Source organism: Solea solea, chromosome 18 (assembly GCF_958295425.1).
Source record: "Solea solea chromosome 18, fSolSol10.1, whole genome shotgun sequence".
Taxonomy (NCBI): Eukaryota; Metazoa; Chordata; class Actinopteri; order Pleuronectiformes; family Soleidae; genus Solea; species Solea solea.
In genome coordinates, this window is record NC_081151.1 from 14,380,592 (window position 1) to 14,404,946 (window position 24,355).

Consider the following 24,355-nt stretch of genomic DNA (forward strand, 5'->3'; position numbering starts at 1 on the left):
CTGGATGCTATGTTGTGCTAATGAGTATTGTTTAATTGTGAATATGGTTAATGCTATCTCATGCTGCTGTGATGATCAGCTTATTCTCAGACCGGTTGGGACATAGAAGGGGGTGCACGGCTAAAAAGTTTGGGAACCGCTGATCTAATGTCATTTATAAAAACATGGAAAATTTAAATAAATGCACTACACGTGCAGTCCGTTTAAAAAACAAGCGGACATGGCCTGATGCCAGCGGAGGCGGAAATGATTCTACTTGCTTCTATGTAAGTTGCAGTGTTGTAATGTAACAAAGTACAAATACTTTGTAACTGTACTTAGGTAGAATTTTCACATATCTGTACTTTACTTTATATTTCTGACAACTTTTACTTTTACTCCACTACATTTCCTAAATAAAATGTCTACTTTTACTCAGATACATTTCCGTTAACCATCTTCATTACACGTTACTACAAAATAAAAGTTGAGTTGGTGACGTAATACCTGTTTGTTGTCGCTAGTTTCTTTTAGCGGCACCAGCTGTTAGCCACTCAGCTGTTACCCGCAGATTCCAGATCAGAGTGGTCTTAAAACACACCAGCAGCTTGTTGTTTACTATGTTTGACACAGAGGCTCTGGTCTCCAGGTTTCTGTTGTATACTCCAGACACCGGGTTTCAGTTATCAGCTGTTTCAGTGGCCAACCAATGAGCTAGTGAGCTATGGAGGACCAAAAGAGCTAAAATTAAATAAATAAATACACCATTAAATCATTAATTAAATGTGTCATTAATTAATTAAATGTGTCATTAAATACATTTAATTAATTAATGACACATTTAATTATTTCATGGTCCGCGTCAGCGTTACCTCGGCCTGTCCTGATGAAATGTCTGAGCCAGCAGATCACAAAGCAGCGGGTGTCCGCTGAGGCGAAGTTTATCACCTCATAGGCGCCGATCCCATGGGTGCTCCGGTGCTTGAGCTTGTATAGCCGGTTCAGTGTCACAGCACCGTGGGCAGCACTATTTGTGTGTGTGTGTGTACAGGTGCAGCGCGATCGATAGACATAGATCGTGTTACTCAGTTTAATCTTGTAAATAAAACTTTCGGCCCAAATTCAATTTTCCCTCTATTGACGTAAACGACGTGAAGTGAGGAGAGAGAGACGGGCGGCGGCTCCTTCCTGACTCAGGACCTTCTCTCTCCCTCTGCCCCCGCCAGAATAGAACAGCACCCTCTTGGTGACCCGAGTCCATCAAAATAGGCTATATAGCATGAATTAGAAAACAAATAAATTATTTGTAAAATCAGATGTTCAGAAGCAGTGAGCACGACGCCCCTATATAGTCAGAATTATATGATGGTATTTATATAATTTGGGCACCCACGGGCAAAAATATAAATCTGAGCCTATGCTTCAGATACTGTCGCTGCCAAACTATATATAATACATCATATCTTAATACACAAACTACATTTTTGAATTCCAAATGACTCATCTCTCGCCTCAAATGATCTTAAAACTGCGCTTGGGAACTCGGAAAATTATTTATTTCCGGTTTATATTTCTTTTCTCCGCTGCTGTACTGTGATACATGGCAGCCATGCCATTTCAGACCAAAGTAATGAATCAGACTCGATCAGCGTTGGCTCAACCCTCTGACTTTGATGGGCGAGTTTGACAGATAAAATAAATTAATGATCCACTGCAACACAGACCATGAAATAATTAAATGTGTCATTAATTAATTATATGTGTCTTTAATTAATTAAATGTATTTAATGACACATTTAATTATTTAATGACACGTTTAATGACGAATTTAATGGTGTATTTATTTATTTAATTGTGGCCCTTTTGGTCCTCCATAGTGAGCGAGCTCACACAGTTTGACATCTAGAAGCTCTACAGACTCCAGAAGCTCCACAAACTCCATGAGTTTCAAAAAGTTTCAAAAATGGAAGCAGAGAATAGGGAGATTGAGAAAAAGACAGCTTGTCACCATTCACGAGAGAAGGTTAATTTTACTGTTGTTTGAAATTGTTCGCCTGTACCTATTATGCTGTAATTGTTAAGAAGCCACACAAAATGTCATATTCAAAATTGTAATTACTCACTTTGTTAAAATACTTTTAGTTTTACTTTTGATACTTAAGTACAATAAATGTCACATACTTTAAGACTTTTACTCATGTAACTTTCTAAAAGGTGACTTGAACTTCTACCAAAGTCATTTTCTGGTAAGATACTTGTACTTTACCTATATAGTATTGCTTTCAAGTACTTTATACAAGACTGGTAAGTTGTGCTAACTTTACCAGAGCTTAATTGCCAGTTTCATCATGGAAAAGAAGCACCAAACACCTTTCTCTTGCTACAAAATAAGCCGTTTAATAGAAGAAAGGCTTTGGCTTATAGAAGTCGGAACCCCACCAGCCGATAAAGCAGCAAACAAAAGACAGAAACAGAAATTGAAACTTCATTTTACACACGACACACAACCGAGTGACTAGTGACTTGAAAAGCAGTTGTTTTCAATGTAACTGAATGACTAGAATCAGTTAATTAAAAATATTTGTTAGAGGCCGTCTGTCAATCACTGGACTAAAATACAGCGGCAGTGTTTGTGATGCTGGTCGCGATCAGTAGTGCTGCCACTAAATACACCAGACTCCTATGTTAAATATTGCAATTTTAGACATTTCCCTAGTAGTTGTTGGAGATTAACCAATGTTTTTAGGATTGATAGTCTTTTTAACTGATCTACAGTTCAACATTGTTCGGCTTGATTTTTGTGTGGGACATCTCTTCCTGTGATGCCACTAACCAATCAGTGGCCGGCAGTCTGGCGACGTCACGCATAGTACCTACTCAGTGTGCTTGGAACCTCGCCAGAGCAGGTACTAAAACAATAACCTGGTACCAGGTACTATGCTAGTACAAACGCAACATAACCATGCCACCCCTCCACCGACCCAGCCAGCCCTGCTGCATCACCATTACACTGCCCAACCTCCAGCACCCTCCCTACAGTTCCCAGCTCACCTCCCACAAGCTCAACTCCTTTCATCACACAACCCCCCTGCTCCAATCTGCAGGTCCTGACCTGTAAGTCCTGACCTGTCCTATAAGAAAAATTATAAAATAATTAACTATTAAAATTAATTAATTAATTTATGTATTAATTTATGTATTTATTTATTTATTTATTAATTAACATATTCATATTTTCTCACCAAGTACTAAGGCAGGACTCCGGGGGGCGGTCGGGGTGGAGCAAACAATTTGAATATCTTCTTCAATAGATTCAGCCACTCCACCCCACCTCCCACCCTTGCTGAACTTACATAGCATCTGAAGCAACTCTTCCTCAATCTCCTTAGGACTCAGGTACAGCACGCCAAGGACACCCTACAGTTTGCCTACTGAGCAGAGGTCGGTGTGGAGGATGCCATTCTCTACCTCCTACATTAAGCCCACTCGCACCTGGAAAAGGAAAGGGGCACAGTCAGGATCCTCTTTTTGGACACCCCTCACGCTCCAGGAAAAACTTACTAGAATGCGAGTGAACCCCTGCCTGGTTGCTTGGATCTCCAGCTACCTCATCAACAGACCACTGGATGTCAGGCTGAAGGACATCACATCTGACACTTTGGTCAGCAACATTGGGAGCTCCTCTCCAATCCTCTTCACTCTGTGCACCGTGGACTTCTGCTACAACTCTGAAACGTGTCACATCCAGAAGTTCACAGATGACATGGCCATCATGGGGGTGTATCAGAGACAACGAAGAGGAGGAATATTATAGGAGCCTGGTGAGGAACTTTGTTGTCTGGTGCCACAATAACAACCTGTAGCTCAACACCTCAAAGACCAAGGAACTGGTCATCGACTTCGGGAGGGACAGACATAGTCCGAGACCAGTTTTGATAAGCACAGAGGAGGTGGAGGTCAAGCAGACCTACACATATCTTGGGCTATGCCTGGACAACAAGCTGGACTGGACAAGCAACACGAGGCAGCTGTACAAGAAGGCCCAGAGTCGGATGTACTTTCTGAGGAGGCTACAATCCTTTAACATTGGCAAGATACATCTTTAGATGTTTTACCAGTCTGTGGTTGCCAGCGTTCTCTCCTACGCTATGGTGTGCTGTGGCGGGAGTACAACTAAGGCAGACCTCTTCAGAATGGAAAAACTGATCAGACTGGCCAGCTCGGTGGTCGGAATAAACCTGGGCCCTCTGGTGTCAGTGACAGAGAGAACAACAATCAAACTACTGAGCATACTGGACAATGCCAGCCACCTCCCAATGTACAGGACCACTGAGGAACTCTTTTGTTTCCCCCGTGCCATCAACCTGTACAACCCCTCACTGGGGGGGGAGAAGGGCGAACAAAACGGATCAGAACAAACTAAACTAATGTTCATAATCACAATTCACAAAAACGTGCAATAACCACAACCAAAATTCAGAAAATGTGCTCAAACCAAGTAAACAAAAAGATTTATTTTATTACAAAATGAGGGATCCTTTTTTTTTTGTTATTATGCAAGTTGAAGTTTTGAAGAAGCCACTATGTGATTCAAATCACATTATTTTGAGTCTTGAAACCATAAACTTGTATTTTAATTAGGATTGTTTGATCACCGTGAATGGATATCCCGTTCCAGTGCTTTTGTTGTTTTTTCGGTCAATGAACTGCTTGTTACAGAGAAGACACATGGCTACTTAATATGCTGCTGCTTCAAATGAAGATGGACAAGGAAAAACATACTGCAGAAGAACTAAATCGTGGCTATTGCAGCACAAATCTTTGGTTGTAGACAGAGGCTTCTGGTCATGCTGACACCTATCTCAATTCTCCTATGCTCCTGGACTTTATCGCTAACATGTTAGCATTTAGGCTAAAATACTTTTTTGATAAAGCGTTAGCATTTAAGTTAGCGGACTTTATCATTCTCCAGAGCTTATGAACAACAAACTGATCTTCTTATGGGGTGAGTTTTCATTAACATTCTTAATCTACATTACGTTAGTGTTCATTCAAGTCATATACAGGGATTAAAAAATGTTTTTTCATACTGGACGGTCTTATACTGTCTTTTAATAACCCACTGCCTTTCAGAACATTATGTGGCTATGTTGTCATTAGCTCAGCTGGTAAGGAGATGTTCTTTGAAACCAGAATTACCTGTGTTTGATACCCACCTGCAGTGTTGGGAACATTACTTTAAAAAAGTAATTAGTTATAGTTACTCACGGCTTGTTCCAAAAAGTAACTGAGTTAGTAACTGAATTACTCTATAATAAAAGTAACTTGTTACCAGGGAAAGTAACTATTTCCGTTACTGTTAAAAAAAAGTAACTATATGTCAAATCATTTGGATTTTTTTGTGTAGTTTCAGTCAGTTGAAATGAGTAGAACAGACAGGTGTTTGTACATAACTTTCTATATTTATTGCACGTCGACAGACAGCAAGATGTTTATCCTGCACTTCAAGTATTATCTTTGTAAGAAAAGTAAACAGTTACACCATATAAAGTGCATTTAACTCTAGCAAATTAAATCAAACTCTCTCAACCTGAGACAACAAAGTACACTTTTAAACAACAAAAAAGTGTGTTTAGCTCTGTAGTCTTGTAGTTTTGGCAATTAACTTCGTAGATGCGTGTGCCATTGTGAAATGCTTCATTAAATTAGAATTGCTTATAACGGATGTCGACAAAGTGTTTGCTCCGGGACATTACATTACATGTACGTTCTTGCCTTTGATCACTCTGAACTTGAATCAAAGCTGTACATTCATACAGCTGTCTTGAATTAGCGAGCAATCTACGCAGAGCAATCTGCCTTCACATCATGGGTTCATAGATTATTAATTAATTTGTGGTGACTTGCCGAGGCGAGTAGAGCCGGTGGAAATATGCCATATGTGTGTAAGGCTTGCTGGTTCAGAATCCTCATCTTCTCCCCTACCATGCAGGGTCCCACAGGGCTCAATTTTAGGGCCCCTGCTTTTTATTATTAATCAATCCCAAGCCCAAACCAGAATATTCATCGTTTGAAAGCCTTATTCTTAATCTATCTCATCCTAGTTGGAAATCACAGAAACCAATTATGATAGTCACAGTTTATCGTCCAACTGCACCTTATTCAGAGTTCCTATCAGAGTTCTCTGGGTTCTTATCTGAGTTAGTGCTTAAGACAGATAAAATCCTAATTGTAGGGGATTTCAACATCCATGTAGATGTTGACCGTGATAGTCTTAGCTGCGCATTTAACTCGCTGTTGGAATCAATTGGTTTTATTCAACATGTTAATAAACCAACTCATTGCCTTAGTCACACCCTTAATATTGTTTTAACTTATGGTATTGATATTGATAACTTAAACATAGTTCCTCAAAACCCTCTCCTTACTGATCATTATTTAATCACATTTAATTGTACAATAATGAACTACAAGAACATAAATAAGAAATACAGCTATAGTCGGTGCCTGTCTGATAATAATATTAATACATTCAAAGAGACAGTGCAACCTTTATTTAACTCTGCCATATGTCAGTACATCTGAAGGTTCCTTTTGTGATTTTACTCCCGCCCTCATAGATAACCTTGTTGATAGTACAGTGGCCTCCCTGCGTACTACATTAGATTGCGTTGCCCCTCTGAAAAAGAAAGTGGTGAATCAGATGAGACGAGCACCATGGTTTAACTCCTCTCTTAAACAGGTGTTACGTAGATTAGAAAGAAAATGGCATTCCAGTAACCTAGAGGATTTTTATATAGCCTGGAAAGATGGTTTTGGAGCTTAAAAAAGTTGCCTATTACTCTTCTTTAATTGAAGAAAATAATTATAATCATAGGTTTCTTTTCAGCACTGTAGCCTGGCTGACACAGAGCCACAGCTCCACTGAACCATATATTCCTTTAACACTGAGCAGTGATGACTTTATGAACTTTTTTGGGAATAAAATAACATCAATTAGAGAAAAAATTGATCATCTCCTCCCTCATATTGGGACTGACTCATCTTTTAGCACAAGAGCTTTAGAAGCACCAGGTACACAGTTAGACAGTTTCTCCCCTATAAGGCTCCCTGAGTTAACATCATTAGTTTCATCATCCAAGCCATCAACCTGTCAGTTAGATCCTATCCCCACCGAACTGTTTAAAGATGTGTTTCCTTTAATTAACAGCTCTATATTGACTCAAATTAATCTATCCTTATTAACTGGATATGTCCCCCAAAAGTTTAAAATAGCAGTTATTAAACCCCTTCTCAAAAAAGCGACCCTTGACCCAGATATTTTAGCTAATTACCAGCCTTTATCTAATCTTCCCTTTGTTTCTAAAATCTTAGAAAAGGCAGTTGCTAATCAAGTATGTGAATATTTGCACATTAATGGCCTGTTTGAAGATTTTCAGTCAGGTTTTAGATTAAACCATAGCACAGTAACAGCACTAGTTAAACTTAGTAACGACCTTCTCTTGACTTCTGATAATGGTCTAGTTTCTTTACTTGTCCTGTTAGATATTAGTGCTGCATTAGACACCATTGATCATAATATTCTACTGCAGAGATTGGAGCAGACTCTTGGGATCACAGGTGCTGCCCTCTGCTGGTTTAAATCATACTTATCTGATAGATTCCAGTTTGTTCATGTTAATGATAAAGCCTCACTACAAACAAAAGTTAATTGTGGAGTTCCACAAGGCTCAGTGCTTGGGCTTATACTTTTTACCTTATATATGCTTCCTCTAGGGAACATTATTAGGAAGCACAACATACACTTTCATTGTTATGCAGATGACACACAGCTATACTTATCAATGAGGCCAGATGAAATAAATCAGGTTGTTTAACTCTAAGAATGTCTCAGAGACATTAAGTCCTGGATGACCTGTAACTTTCTACTTTTAAACTCAGAAAAAACTGAGGTCATTATACTAGGCCCTAAACACCTCAGAGAAAAACTTTCTGATCACATTGTCACTTTAGATGACATCACCATAGCTTCCAGTTCCACTGTGAGGAACCTTGGAGTTACTTTTGACCAGGAAATGTCATTGGAGTCACACATAATACTAATTTCCAGAACAGCCTTCTTCCACCTGAGAAACATTATGAAAATTAGAAACATTCTGTCCTTACAGGATGCTGAAAAACTAGTTCATGCTTTTGTTACATCTAGATTAGATTACTGTAACTCCTTATTATCAGGATGTTCCAACAAGTCTGTTAGAACCCTTCAGTTAATTCAAAATGCTGCAGCACAAGTTCTGACAGGAACTAGAAAGAGAGACCATATAACTCCAGTGTTAGCTTCTCTACACTGGCTCCCCGTACAGTTTATAATTACATTTAAAATTCTTCTCCTCACGTACAAAGCACTGAATGGTCAGGCCCCTTCATACCTGAAAGACCTAGTCTTACCATATCATCCTAACAGACCACTTAGGTCACAAAATACAGGTTTACTTGTGGTTCCCAGAGTCTATAAGAGCAGAATGGGAGGCAGAGCCTTCAGTTACCAGGCTCCTCTCCTGTGGAACCAGCTTGGTTCCACAGGAGCTCCAATGACAGTTGGGGAGGCGGACACTCTCTCCGTATTTAAAGTTAGACTTAAAACTTTCTTTTTTGATAAAGCTTATAGTTAGAGCTGGTTCAGGGAAACCTGGACCATCTCTTTGTTATGCTGCTATAGACCTAGACTGCTGGGGGATTTTCCTATGGGGCACACACATTCACTCTGTCACACTCGGGGTACGAATATGACTTTTTATGTCATTAACCTTGTCTCTTTCTCTCCCTAGTTTGTGTCTTTCCTTCCTTTCCTCTCTCTCTCTCTCTGTATTCCCATCATGCAGGTTGCAGGATCAAGATCCAGTTTTCGAGGCTATCCATATCATACATATCATCACCATTTTTATTGTGCTATATTTAAAAGTCGATATTAGTATAAATTTTATCAACACTCTTTGCTGCTGCTTTATAAATTACATTGTATTAAACATGTCATCATTGACTGTATAAACTTTATTTGGTTCTGTCAGAGATTTCTTCCTGTTAAGAGGGAGTTTTTCCTCTCCACTGAAGCCTAGTGCTTGCTCATTGTGTGAACTGTTGGGTTTCTCTGCTCTCCTTGATGTTGTCTATGTACAGTGCCTTGAGATAATGTATGTTATGATTTGGTGCAATACAAATAAAATTAAATTGTATTGAATTGAATCTAATCATGCCAGTGTAACCAAGCGTCCGGGGGTACCGGTATTAATAACCAAGCATATTAATATATTTAAATTTACAATTAATATATTACATATTTTACAGGCAGACACAGCAATAAATCAACATTACGCATGCATTTAAGTAGGACAATACAGTAGCTATGCTATAGCATTTCATGCAAATGTCATATATTATTTAATTTTACATGATATTTGGAAAGTATACTAAACCAGAAAACCCCCCACAAATGAATGACAGTGAGTCACTTCATTTTTGCTGCAGGGACTGACATGGGTGCCATTCAACCTTTTGTAAGTTAATGTATAATCAAAATAATCCCTGAGACATTAGGTTGAAATCCTATCCTCATTAGTTTTTAATAGTGGTCAGTTAAACATGTTATTAATGCGTCAATTTTTTTATCATGAGATTAACTTTCTTTCTGGCCAAGCAAACTTTGTAGTTTTTTTCACATGCTGTTGCAACAACTAGTAATGTTAGAAAAACTACAACACCACACCGGATCTAGCTAGACCGGAAACAAAACAACAGGCACACTGTACACACTTGTTTGGGCTTGTGAGCCGGCCAAAGAGTAGTAGGCTAACGTTACGTTTTGAGTGGATGGCGAGCGCTAGAGTTGCACGATACCCTGTGGTGCCAAATCATTAACGGTTCCTACTATACTACAAATTCTACATGACGGTACTACTGTGGATTACTATACTGCCGGTGCCAGTTTCCGCTACATAGCCTTCCGGCTTTTCACTGCATGCTATTCCCTTATAAACAAACCCACATTACAACTACTGCAACCTAACTACACACCTGCTGAATGATTGGCTGTTTGCCTGTTACTGGTGATGTCCGGGGATATTATAGACTGTTTCCACACGCTGGGTCCGCCCGTCTGTTAGCTGATTGGCTGTTCGTGTGTTTCTACCTGCAAGAACAACTCCATGAAGACAGCTCTGCTTCAATAGAAATTCGCTTCAAAACAAACATCAAGCTAAAGTTCTGTCGCGCGCGCACGTGGCTTACAGTCACAAACACGAGGCAACACACTCACCATGGCAGAAGCACCGGGCCCGAGCCGCAGCATCGTCGTCAGTGGCACCACTAACTTTGCTCTATGAACTATTTTGGCTTTAAACAAGGCACAGACGGTAAAGCAATAGACGATGGCCATCCACTAGGGCTGGGCGGATTAATCTAAAATATCGATAGTATCGATACCAACGTTGGTATTGGGTATTGATCGATACTTGTGTGATGAAATTGATTCTTAAGTACAACTCCAGGCATTTACAGAGTGACCGACTGGCCGCTCTTCTCTCACTTCACTCATGCTCAATTAGCCCCTCCCCTTTACTCCGCTGCCAACCCCCTCCCCCCTCCACTGCAACACTCACTCACTCACTGCGAGGCGAGCAGCGCACTGTTGTGGCTGCATGATGGCAGAGCGGAAGAGGAGCGCTGTTTGGAGTTTTTTTACAGCTGTAAATCAAACCACTGCAACCTGCGATGTTTGCGATGTTGTTAATTGCAAATGCAGATTACCACCCCAAAAGGGAAATTTAAGTTTTAAGTTTTCTATAAACATTTCTGAGTTACTTAATAAAAGTATATTTATTTTTTTGACTAATTGCAACATACCTGAGAAAGGATTTTCTCCAAGGCCGGTCAGTTAGTAAGTGAGAGAAGAAGCTCAATAAATAATAATAGTAGGGTTAGGGTTATAATAAACTTACTAATAGTATTTTAATTTGACTGAAAACTTTGTCATGTGTTTTATTATCGTCATAAACATGATTAATTAAAGGAAAACTTACAAAATAATTAAATAATCATGAAAATTCAAGTTTTTAGTCAAATTTGCATATTGATGATGCATTCACTTAATAAATTATGATACATTGCTCTCTCCTACACAAAAGTATATGGTAGTAGTAAAAAGTATCGGTATCGGCAATACTGGCCCTGTATTTACTTGGTATTGGATCAATACCAAATTTTGCAGTATTGCACAGCCCTACCGTCCACTGTGCAGGCGCTGCCACCAAGCTATAGGAGCCAAAGGAGGGAACACATCCAACCTCATAAAACACCTGCAGTGTCGTCACCCAGATTTATATGTTGAATACCAGGTTAGTATGTCCTGTTTATTTTCTCATTGGCTAATATTAGGCTATATGCTCCGTGTACAAGCTGATGAATGAAGAGTTAAAGAATGTCAAAGTATAAAGCACATAGAAAATGCATAAAAAATATAGTTTTCACAGGGAATCAGTTCCTGATTATTGTATTTTGTTCTCTATGGTTTATTATGTTGGAGAAGAAGCATTATTGTCAAATAGATTTTTTTAAAAGACAGTGGATTTGTTATCCTAAGTTGTTTATGTATTAGTTAACCATAAATGAATGTGCAAAGGAAACTCAATGATTATTTATATATATATATTTATAAAAAAAAAATATATATATATATATACATATATATACATATATTATATGTTTATCATGCACCAAACAACAAGACAATAATAATAATAATAATAATAATAATAAAAAGGCTGCAGTATTGCGATAATACCCGGAACCGTGATACTTTGTCTGGTATAGTATCCTGGTTACTCATTTTGGTATTGTGACAACTCTAGTGAGCGCTGTGCACTTCTCCATCTCCAAGTGGGCTCTCTGTTACCAATCAAGCTGGCAGACCCCCGAACCGTAGTAAGGAGACCTCCGAAGACCGTTAGCTCCTTTAGCTTGGATTAGCTAATTACCGCAACAACACATTAAACCACGGGTCTACGTCTGCGTTGAAGAACGGCACTTTATTCACAGCACTGCAGGGTGATACACAGCCTCTCTTATTATTGTGTGGCTCTCACAATAAGAGGAATAACTAAAAATATGCAGGGTGACAGAGATATTGTCCCAATAAAAACATTTGCACAAAGCAAGCCAATCTATTAATTGCGATTAAATATTTGAACAGTTTGACAGCACTAGTTTTTACAAACAGTTCAGCCACTGCTGAAAAATTGGTTTTTATTGTTTTCCTGGGCTCTGCAAAGCAGAAAGCCACTTCCGTTTGCTGATGATGTCATCAGTAAACCTCACCACTCCTCTCCATATGGTCCATATGTATTCTTGTCTGTTTGTGTCTGTTCGTGGTTTTTTGTTCTGTGTTTTAAGTCTGTAATAACTGTCTGAGTCCAGGCTTGTTCGGTGTCCGGCATCTGAAAGAGGAGGCAGGGAAAACAAAAAATGCCACTAGTGTTTGGTGCTTCGTTTTCCATGATGAAACCAGCGTTTCTGCCGGAATCAGGCAATGTCCGCTCAGCAGTGGGAGGTCTTCGGGCATAAGATTCTGCGCCCCACAGTTTTCCTATCTTTTGCACTGCAAGGTGTGTCTGTATGTGTCTCTATCTTGCGTGTCTCACTATGAGCAAAAATCTACAAGAAAGACGTGTGCACCCTAAAACTCAGCAGCATCTGTAAACGAGTGAGAGAAGTTAATGTTTTTAAACTACATTTGAATGCAGATTACACAGAGTAGTCACAGACTGTACAACGTGTAGTGCATTTATTTAAATTTTCCATGTTTTTATAAACTATTTTAGATTCCCTACTTCTTCTTAATGTGAGACTTGTGGGGTGGCTCCCTAGTGCCCTCTATGGATGGGCTACCACTGTCTACAGTCTTGATAACTGTAATAAAAACTTAGTGAGTGGACCCCTTTTAAATAGGGATGCACCGATTGATCAGCCGGTGACCTGAATTGGCCGATTTTCACGTGACTGGCCATGACCGGAAACCGGCCGGCCAGACAGAGATATGCCGATTTTATGCCGGTCAAATGCACTTGCGCGCCTCATGAGTAGCAGCACACGTTGTAAAGTGAGCTGTTGCAGGTGGAGGGGCTAACAGGTTAGCAGTTAACAGAGGCTCCAGATAGCAAGTTAGCTCAGAGCTACGTGTCAAAAGCACCCTTTGGCAGAAGTGACAATGCATTGAGCTACTGGAAGATCAACAAGGATCGTTTCCCAGGATTGTTTAGCCTGGCTGGAAATGTGGCAGATGAGAAAAGAAACAGACTAATGGTGACAAGGCAGAAATGCTTTTGTTTTCAAAGAAAATCTTGCCATTGATGTACAAGTGACTGCCTTTAAGTTTTGAGAAATATCTTTATGCTGCCAGGCTATATTTATTAGGGTTCGAGCAACTCTGTAATCTATCGTTTCCTCTTCACCAAAGTAAATTGCGTTTTTGAGGCCCTGAACATGCCCCAAAACTCACCAATTTTTTTTTTTTGCAGCCGCATCAGACCTGGTGTAAAATTAAATTTATTTGTGTTTCGGGGAATGTGCGTTAAAAAATGTAAGTGGGCGGGGCAAATAACTGCTCCACCCCCTAAAACTTGTGGGCCTGAGGAGCACGTTTAATGTACATGCAGGAAACTTGGTACACGCGTTCCTTAGGTTGGGACGGTCAAAAAAGTCAGCATGGCCTATGCTCTAAAACGAACAGGAATGCCACCATCTTGGATTGAAAGTTAATTTTTTGCCTATTTTGGCCATTTCGCACCAATGATATTTGAACGAACTTGTCCTAGAGCTTACATGGGATCCCCTTTAAACTTGCTGAGGTCACTGTGGACAAGTTGAGGATCTACAGTTATCGAAAACTTTTCAATAAGTATCATGGTGTACAAGAAAGGGGATGGCAAAGTTGGTGAAAATTTAAATTTTTCGCCACAGGCAACAAACCTCTTATCACTTTGCGATAGAAGGTCCCATCCCAACCAAATTTGCTAGGGTTGATGATGGACCATGGCTAAATATGTCTATGCAAAAATTGTACATTTTGAAAACAGCGCCCCCTGGTGGTAACAGAAAATACAAAAAATACACAATTTCGGTTATAACTTTTACAGAGTTCATCGCATCAAACTCAAAATTGGTGAAAACACTCAAAACACATGGTAGATAATGCGTGCTTAATATGATAACAAATCGTTCAACGGTGTTGCCATGGCAACACTGCAAAGTCAGATATTTGCTACAAAAAAAACAAATGCTACAACTTTGCGAATCCGAGTCCAATCTGAACCAAACTTGCTAGGATTGATGATAGTCCGGCCCTGAAGACACCTATATGAAAATATTCACATTCAAAACAGACACTATGAGGTCTGGTATTTGAACATACTTGTCATAGAGCTTTCATGGGATCACCTTTAAACTTGGTGAGGTCACTATGGACTAGAGATGTAACGATATGAAAATTTCATATCAAGGTTATTGTGACCAAAATTATCACGGTTATCAATATTATCACGGTATTGTTAGATGTGTTCAAAAGTACTGTACGCACACTGAAATCTTTTATCCAAGTTTTATTTAAAAAAAAGACATTTTATATTATATGATTATTATTATTATTATCATCATATTATTAATAATTATCATCTGACTGACTGACACACACACACAAGTCCTCACTCTGTGTCGGATAATAATTAAGTAGCAGCGGTCGTACACAGCATAAAAATAAAATAAAAAAACACAGAAACAACAAACATCTCTGGAGCGCAGGTGGCTTCAGCCGTGTTGTCGCTGGACAGACAATGCAAACTGCGCATGCACGCCCGCTTCTGAGCGAGTGCCGTTCAGGTGCTGCTGCTTCTCCAGGAAATTAGCAGTATCACTGTGAGTTTTTCAGTTGCGGTAATCAATCACGGTTTTAACGATAATTAAAATTTGAAAATGGTAGTACTAACCGTCGGGAATTTTACCGTGGTTTATCGTCATACCGGTAATCGTTACATCCCTACTATGGACAAGTTGAGGATCCAAAGTTATCGAAAACTTTTCCATAAGTATCATGGTGTACAAGATAGGGGGTGCCAAAGTTGGCGTTCATTCATATTTTTCACAACAAAAGGCAAAACTCTTATAACCCCTAAAACTTGTCCTCCCAAGGAGCATGTTTAATGTACATGCACATTAAACGAAAGCCACTTCCGTTTGCTGATGATGTCATCAGTAAACCTCACCACTCCTCTCACCATTGTAGCTCCTCCTGGTGCGGGCACTAGCCGGGCACATCCGGTTGCATACATTTAACCGCAGAAGAAGAACTACTCTCGTTGTAGCTGCTTAGATGCAGAGCATCCATCGTCCCAGAGGGGGAGCTGCGTATCTGAGAACTGACCTACTAATTACGTCACTTCCAGGTACCTGGCCAATCACAGGACAGTGGGAAAGCTCTCATTGGCTGTGAGAGTGTCAGTGAGGAGATTTTCGATTGGCTCGTTTGCAGCGACTGGGAGGTTTTTAACCATGAAAACAAGTTAATATATGTAAGTAGACCTCCATAACTAACATATATGTGCAATATGAGCATTCGATGTCACCTTTAAGCAATTTTTTCTTAATTTATTTAATTGTATTATGCTTTATCCTCCTCATGAGGTTTGAGACACAAATAGATCGCTGCCGTTGTTGCGGGCGAGTGCGCCTGCAGTTATAAAATGAATCAATGATTATTAGACTAAAACATTGAAATATGCCAATTCTGATATGTTCATGTACTCATAACATAACAAAGACAAGTTAGCTTACCCTCCCCCCCAACCCACACACACACCCACTAGTCAATTTTGAGTCGAAATTTCAGGGCTTCAGTCGACCATGAATTTCTTGGGTTGAATAAAGCCCTAGTGAGAGGTTAGAGGACGAACCAGAGCGTATCGACTCATAAATCGACCAGTCGACCGAGACTTTACAGCCCTACTTAAGTCAATTTGAAATATTCCTGATTTAATTACATTTTTAACTTGTGTAACTATAATAAGCACATGTGTAATACGAATGTGATGCTGTGAACAGTTTTAACATAAGTGTCTTTTAATTTTGACATCAAAGGCTTTCATGAGAAACGAAAGATATTTTCATAAGGTGCTTTTTGGACAGGGATAATTTATTATACAATAAAATACTATTTTTAACCTGAAAATCACACCATAATTGTTTTGGTGTCAAGCCTTGACCAGAGACTTGACACTGATATGCATGATCATAACATGTTGATGAAAGTCACATTTGCAGTGTTAAATCAACACTTAAAGAGTTAAATTACCACTGTGTCCAAGTGTTTTGGTTCTTATCAGAATTGGTGTTAAATTAACCCTTTCCCCTTTCCTAGGGGGTATTCTACTCAATATGTTGTTGTAATAACTCTGAGAGTCATTGACAACTTTGACACTCCATATTTAACACTGCAAAATTTACTGTGTATTGTAATTGTTTACCTTAGGGTCTCTGTATACGACGGAGTATTAGGGCCACATTGAGAAAATAAAAATCACAGACTTTGAGAATAAACTTGTTAATTAACGAGAATAAAGTTGTTAATTAACGAGAATAAAGTTGTTAATTAACGAGAATAAAGTTGTTAATTAACAAGATTATTCTCGTAAAATTTAGAATCGTAATATTCTAACCTGTTGCTTTAGAAGAGGAGAATTGTTAAAATGAGATGAGATGAGATTCAACTTTATTGTCATTACTCAAATACAAGTTTCGGGTAATGAAATGAGGTTGGCATCTCACCAGAACTGCAAGGAAAGGAAAGCATCTTTATTGTCATTATACAACTGGTATTGCACAGCGAAATGTCGAGGTCAGATGGAGGGTTGATCAGACTGCTGCGACTGAGCGCACCGCCACAAAGGACCAACCTGACCAAATGTAACTAACATTCAAACATGTTTTGATGGTGGGAGGAAACCGGAGAGCCCAGGGGAAACCCACGCAGACTTGGGGAGAACATGCAAACTCCACACAGAAAAAAAGTCCCAGACCAGGAATTGAACCCAGCACTTTCTTGCTGTGAGGCAACAGTGCTAACCACTGCCCCACCATGCCACCCAATACTTATGACAAAATGAGGGCCGTGGAGCATTTTGTGGAATTGTACTTTAGAATAGGTTTCACAATCAAGGAGATACTTAATCTTTTGGCACATCAGCATCACATTGTCATAAGTATCAGGACTTAAAAAGTACATGCAAGAAAATGCATCTTTTCCGCAGAAAAAACCAGGCAGACTTGGAGGAAATCGCTGCTTTTGTGGAGGGGGAAATAGCTGGAACTGGTCAACTGCAGGGTTATCAGTTATTCAGGGGGCCATTCAGAGGGGTTTTGTGGTTTCCCAAAAAACAATCTGACTGAGAATTAGGATTCTGGATCCAGAAGGAGTTGAGGTCAGGATCCCCTCTGAATGGCCCGCTGATGCATCCACCGATAACCCTGCAGTCAACCAGTTCCAGCTATTTCCCCCTCCACAAAAGCAGCGATTTCCTCCAAGTCCATCTGTTTCTTTCTGCGGAAAAGAGGCATTTTCTTGCATATTCTTGTAATGTCCTGATACGTGATGCTGATGTGCCAAAATATTAAGTATCTCCTTGTTTGTGAAACCTATTCTAAAGTACAATTCCACAAAATGCTCCATGGCCCTCATTTTAACAACTCTCCTCTTCTAAAACAACAGGTTAGAATATGATGATTCTTAATTTACGAGAATTATCGTCGTTATTTAATGTCTTCAATCTTGTTAATTAGCGACTTTATTCTCGTTAATTAATGACTTTGTTCTCGAAGTCTGTGATTTTTTTTCCTCAATGTGGCCCTAATACTCCGTCGTACTGTATGATTATTGAGCAATTCTTATTACTAATTTCCTTACAGAGTTAATGCATTTTCCACCATGTACTTACTGAGCAGCTTTGTAAAAAAACCGCAAATCAATTATTTGATATTTGTCTCTTTTTTTTTTTGTTCTTATAACAGACTAATGTCAATGTAATTAGGCTGGGTGTGCAGATTTCAAGTATTTTAAATGAAGAAAAAAACAACTGCAACATCTTCCTCCAAAAGAAATGTTAGAAAAAGTTTACAAGTAATAAAGCATCACTCTCAAGTAGAGCATTTTTACATTTGAAACCACTGGGTAACAGCTTTTGCACTTCTGACCCCCCTTTTAATAATACGCTTTCACTGTCTTGTGTTGTTTGATTGTATTTTTCCATTTAGAATGTATAAATGGACTTAGTCTTTCTCAAGAGAAAGAACTTTCAAACTTCTGCATTTAAATCAGAAGAACATAAATTCACTTCAAGCAACATCTTACAATCCATGTTCTGATCTCTTATTAAATACAAATGTGGATAAATACCTTGTGTGGTTTTTAATTCTATAGCATATTCCTTTCTGTATGACATTTGATTTTCTTTCACCTTTATTTTGATTGATTATTAGTACGATTAACATCCTTCCTTCTGTTTCTAAAATCCTAGAAATGTTGAATATCAGTTATCATCTGTGCAGTAGCAGCCTGTCTAAAAAATTCCAGTCAGGATTTACCAACAACCATAGCTTGACCTCAGATAATGGTTTGGTCCCTGTACTTGTGCTGTTTGATCTTAGTGCTGCATTTGATGCCATTGATCATAAAATTCTATTCAGAGACTGGCGTAGACTCTTGGGATCTTAGGTAGTGCCCTCTGCTGGTTTGAGTCATATCTGTTAAATTTGTTGATTTTAATGATACTTGGTGCATGTTGAATCATGTTTACCGATTCATAAAGTGGGGTTTTATGAATTTATAAAATAAATTGGGATGATTGTTGATAATATTGATCCACTAAAATAATGTTTTTAAAAGTGACTTAATCACATGTAAGTATGTTTTATTAAGTTTTGTCTCCCTTCACAGTTTGGAAACGGCATGGCTTTTTAAACCGAATATAAAAAGGTAGACTTACCTAAATGTATGCGGAGGGAGAAGCCCGCTGAGCAGCTGTACTTATAGTTAGTTAATGAGACCAGCTGAGCGACGGCACGTTCCTTCTGCTTCCGCTGCTATTGTTGCAACTCCTCTCCGCCGGCAAGTTGTCAAGTAGAAGGCTAAATGGAGCGGAGTTGAGCAGCGTCTACACTACGCAACTGAGCAGCTCAGTGTTAATGATACCTTCTTTCACTCCGTCAACTGCCCCCGCCTCTTCTTTGCAGCGCACTGTCCCGCGTCACTCAGCCAGCCCATATACAAAGGCAAATACCACAACAGGACACTCTAACATCTTTGCTGCTACATTATGCTGTGGGCAGCGAAAAAACTCTGTCCTGTCCGGACCCAGAGCCGGAACCGACATGTCATAGAGTTTTAAACAGTTTTGGCGAAGATTACTTTTTGCCCTCTTTTCTGACAATGCTTTTACCGTTTCTACACGCTCAGGGGCGATTCTAGAGTCTGTTGGGGCCCCAAGCAAAAATTACCAGCACTTCCGACCAGTGTTCATCACCATTATGTTATAAATAATCTGACACCAACAAAAAATGTATGAACACAAAAGGTTTTTTATTCCAAAATCAAAAAAATAAATATAAATATAAAGAAGAATAAAATACTGTAAATAACATTAAAAAACAACCTTATATAAACTGAGTAAAATATATATATATATATATATATATATATATATATATATATACATTACACTGTAAATAACATTATAAACTTTTAGTTTTGCTTTATGAATCTACATGGATTTTTCTCAGAATTCTGGGGGAAGACTACATCTTTGATCTGTATAGGCCCTTTTGTGACTAATGCACACAGTTCAGTATGGTTAATAACACTTGGCCATTCTGCAGGGTCAAACCTGTTATAGTCGGAGGTGATGCATGAGTTAGGGTAATGAGTTGTAGGAGTAGGTAGGTAGGAGTTTCTGTCCTGCTGGAGGTGGACGTTTTCCGAAACTGATGTCAAAAAAACAAACCAAAAAAAACAGGGTATATATTTTCATAGGGCATGGTATATGTTATTATTTAAGTAAAATGTATTGGTTTATTGAACTCACAGTCATCGGCACTCAATGTGCCTCTGTTGGTGTCTCTTCCTGCTCATGACCACCAGATGGTGGAGTGGCCACTATTCCTCAGGAGGTGGATGCTGCTGGAACTGATATGACAAAAAACAAAACAGTGTATATTCTCATAAAGAATCTTTACAGGGCCTGGTTTATGTTATCAATTAAAGTGGAATATTGGACTTACCGTTTTTATTTGTGGAGACAAATTTAAGTAATGATCCTGAGGAGAGATAAGGGACAGATTTGTAATTGTTCTCCTTGGGCATAGCTTTAATTATTCATTGCTATCATAGCATTCATAGCTTAACACTACCTATTAACTCTTACACAACTTTCCATCCAAATCATTCCCTGCAATACATTTTGTACCTTTACAATAAATACTGCATAAGAAGTTAAAAACAAGTTAAAAGTTAATAAAAAGTGTCACATATAAATAGCTGTTAAGGGGGCTTCAATGCAGATATAACAATAATATCATGATCATTAATGATACCAATGAAATGACAGGGTGCCACATTCGGGTAAGTTAGCGTTAGTATCAACTAGCTTTCTGACCCTAATGTTAGCTGCTGTTCAAGTCTGTGTCCCCATTAGACAAAGTAACAGTTCAATAACAGCAGTCATTTACTGTTAATGTTATGAGCTTTGAGCCTCCACCTCCTGAGGAGACTGAGGTCCTTCAGAGTGTGCAGACCTCTACTCTGGACTTTTTATGACTCTGTGGTGGCCTCTGCCATCCACTATGCTGTGGTTGCTGGGGAGTGGGCAGCACGGACAGGGACAGAAAGAAACTGAACAGGCTGGTCAGGAGGGCCGGCTCTGTCCTGGGCCGCTCGCTGGAATCGGTGGAGGAGGTGGGATGGAGGAGGACGTTATCCAGACTGTCGTCCATCATGGACAACACACTCAACCCACTGCACCTGACTGTGGAGGGGCTTGGCAGCTCCTTCAGCGGCAGGCTCTGGCACCCTCAGTGTAGGACGGAGCGCTATCGAAAGTCCTTCATCCCCACTGCTGTTCGGATATTTAACTCCTCGTAAATGTCCACTCACTTTCCTACTTACCCCTGATACTACTCTATATTAGAGTGTAATTTTAACTTTTTTACTTTTTATTTTTTGTAATTTTCTTACTATTGTATTGTATTTTATTTTATTTTATTTTAATTCTATTTTTATTCTATTCTCATTTCTTAACTGAGCTGTTGTGAATGTGTGTTTCCCCCCTGGGGGAGTAATAAAGTCATTCAATTCAATCATTATCTGCGCCAGCAGCGCCACTTACTACTGCCGTTTTTTTCTTTTTTCTTCATCCTCTTCTCACTACCTGACTGATAGTTCCTCTTCATTTTACTTCAGACTATTCAAACTTGAACAATAACTTCACACTGTCACTTCGGCAGTTTGCCCCGCCCCCCTCCTCTGCCGGCCTGCTGGCCCTGATTACACACACCTGCTGACAATTAAGCCATGTGGACTTTAAAAACTCTCTGTTTCCCTGTTTCAGTGCCAGTGTGTTTTCGCCCATGCCTGATCACCAGAGCTCCTCGTCACAGACACAGATTCCACAAGTTTTTGATCCTCTTTGTGAGCAACGCTTTCTTTTGTAAGTTTTCTTATCATAGCCTGTTAGCTGATACCTTATTTAAGATTTATAGCCCCTTCTGTTTTCCTCCTTGGGAGAGATTTCTGTTTGTTCATTTTCACAGCCTTTTAGGAACTCCAATCAATAGGATTGTGACTTACCTTTTATTAGTCAGATTGATTAGATCCAATCGTTTAGATAGCGTTTTGTTTTTGACCTCGTTCTTTGTTAGTTAAAGATTGACAATCAATGGGATTGTGCTTTTGAGTTAGTTTTAAGTTTTACATGATAACCATAATCTGAGTTTGTTTCCTCTTCGGAGTGATTTTTTGTTCCGCGTTCATAGTTCCGCAATGTTTCTTTTGAAGAGCGTTGCGCTCTCCATTTGTTATAGTTTTCATAGCCACACTTTTGTTTTCCCTCAGTAAAGAGGATCTGTCTTGTGTTTTCTTTACGAGTGCCAATAAAGACAATTAAAAGGCCTCTGCGTCTGAGTCCTCTCTGATCCGTCTTGTCACACACAGGTTAACAGGAGCTGGGATGATGGCGTGGGGCCCCTTTAGGGAGGTTTCCTACTGAGATGTCATTGCAAATCACCCATTGTTGTTTAAAGGGGATGGGGATACAGCTGGTTACTGCACATTGATACATTTCGGTAAAAACAGCCCTCAGGCTCCGAGTCTCAGAGCCCAGAGCAGTTGCCTGCCTTACCTGTTCACAAGCTGCGCGTCTGTACACGCTACTCAGTGAAAGGGACCAAGTACTTCTAACTGCAGACTATGGATGTATTATAAGAACTGGATAGAGGACTGCCCCTCTGCATTGAAGACAATTTTGTCAGGGTAACCAATCAGGGTACTGCAACAAAAAATACACATGCGGCCCGAAAAGCAATATTCCCATTGACCACAATAGTAAAATAGACGCCTGTAAAACTGTCCACAGGACACCTCGAGACATGGACACAGGCATGTATAGAACTTGATATTTAGGGTTCGAGCAACAAGGGTTGCAAGAACCCTCTTGAAACTGTAAGGATTATTTTTATTATTCCCCCAAATGAATTGCGTTTTTGAGGCCTTTCCCATACCCCGAAACTCACTCAATCCTAGTGTACATTTACGTCTGAAAGTCGTTTATGAAAATGCGTGGAAAATTGGAAGTGGGAGGGGCTAAAAAGTCACGCAAAAAACTTCTATTAGGTCAACTAATTTTTTTTAACGTACGTGAACGAAACTTGGTATGGATGTTCATTAGGTGGGGACGGTCAAAAAAGTCGGTGACGACTTTCCCGTGAATCCTACAGGAAGTTCGCATCTTGGGTTGATCGACCATTTTTGGGTGATTTTGGCGAATTTGCACCAATGGTATTTGAACAAACTTGTCCTAGAGTTTTCGTGTGATCACCTTCAAACTTGGTGAGGTCACTGTGGACCAGTTGAGGAGCTTAAGTTGTGGACAGTTCTTTAAATGTCACATGGCGCACAAGATAGGGGTCGGCAAAGTTCGTGAAAATTCTGATGTTTTGCATCAGAATTTGTGTGCCACGACTCCTCGCGCGCCTCACACTCGAACCAGTTCATTTACCGCGTGGCTACTTTGTTGCTCAAACCCTAATAACCTTTTGCATTTCAATAGGGTTCTAAGCACTTTGTGCTCGAACCCTAAAAATCCTGAAATAGCCTTATCTCAGCCTAACACGCACACAAAAAGACACCAATAGAAAAACACGTCCAAAGAATGAAATTTTTGCAAAACCAAACAAATAGGGTAAAGAAGTAAGTCTTAGTAGATATTCACTTCATTTGTGAGGTTTATATTATGGGACACACAAAAAGACACCAATAGCAAAACCTATCCACTTCACTAGATATTCACAATATATTCACTTCTTTTGTGAGGTTTATATTATGGGACAGTAGAAAAAAGAAAAGAAAACCTGAAATAGACTTATATCTTCGTAATGTGCACACAAAAAGACACCAATAGCAAAACCTATCCAAACAATGAAATCATTGCAAAATCAATCAACTAGGGTACAGAAGTAAGTCTTAGTAGATATTCACTTAATTTGTGAGGTTTATATTATGGGACAGTAGAAACAAGAAAAAATTCCTGAAATAACCTTATCTCAGCATAACGTGCACACAAAAAGACACCTGAGAGAAAAACCCATCCAAACAATGAAATCATTGCAAAATCAAACACTGAGCCGCAGAAGTATATCTTTAAAGATGTTAACTTCACTTGTGAAGTTAATAACACACCAATAGAAAAACACATCCAAACAATGAAATTATTGAGAAATCAAACAAATAGGGTGAATAACTAAGTCTTAGTAGATATTCACTTCATTTGTGAGGTTTATATTATGGGACAGCAGAAAAAAAGAAAAGAAATCCTGAAATAGCCTTATCTCAGCATAACGTGCACACAAAAAGACACCAAAAGAAAAACACATCCAAACAGTGAAATCATTGCAAAATCAAACACTGAGGGTACAGAAGTATATCTTATAAGATGTTAACTTCATTAGTGAGGTTTATATTATGGGACAGAAGAAAAATGAAAAAAATCAGGAAACAGTATTATCTCAGCTGAAT

At 39.2% G+C, this 24,355-nt stretch overlaps 1 protein-coding gene and 1 pseudogene across 1 annotated transcript in view; one reads left to right on the plus strand and one right to left on the minus strand.

Moving 5' to 3' along the window:
* Nucleotides 1–19,219, minus strand: part of osr1 (odd-skipped related transcription factor 1) — a 62,034-nt gene extending 42,815 nt beyond the window's left edge. Inside the window, exon 1 of the mRNA XM_058614471.1 lies at nucleotides 19,059–19,219. The gene's annotated coding sequence lies outside the window, so the exon portion shown is untranslated. The remainder of the gene's footprint in view (nucleotides 1–19,058) is intronic.
* The window catches only part of LOC131444886 (uncharacterized), a 30,174-nt pseudogene continuing 8,760 nt past the window's right edge, over nucleotides 2,942–24,355 (plus strand).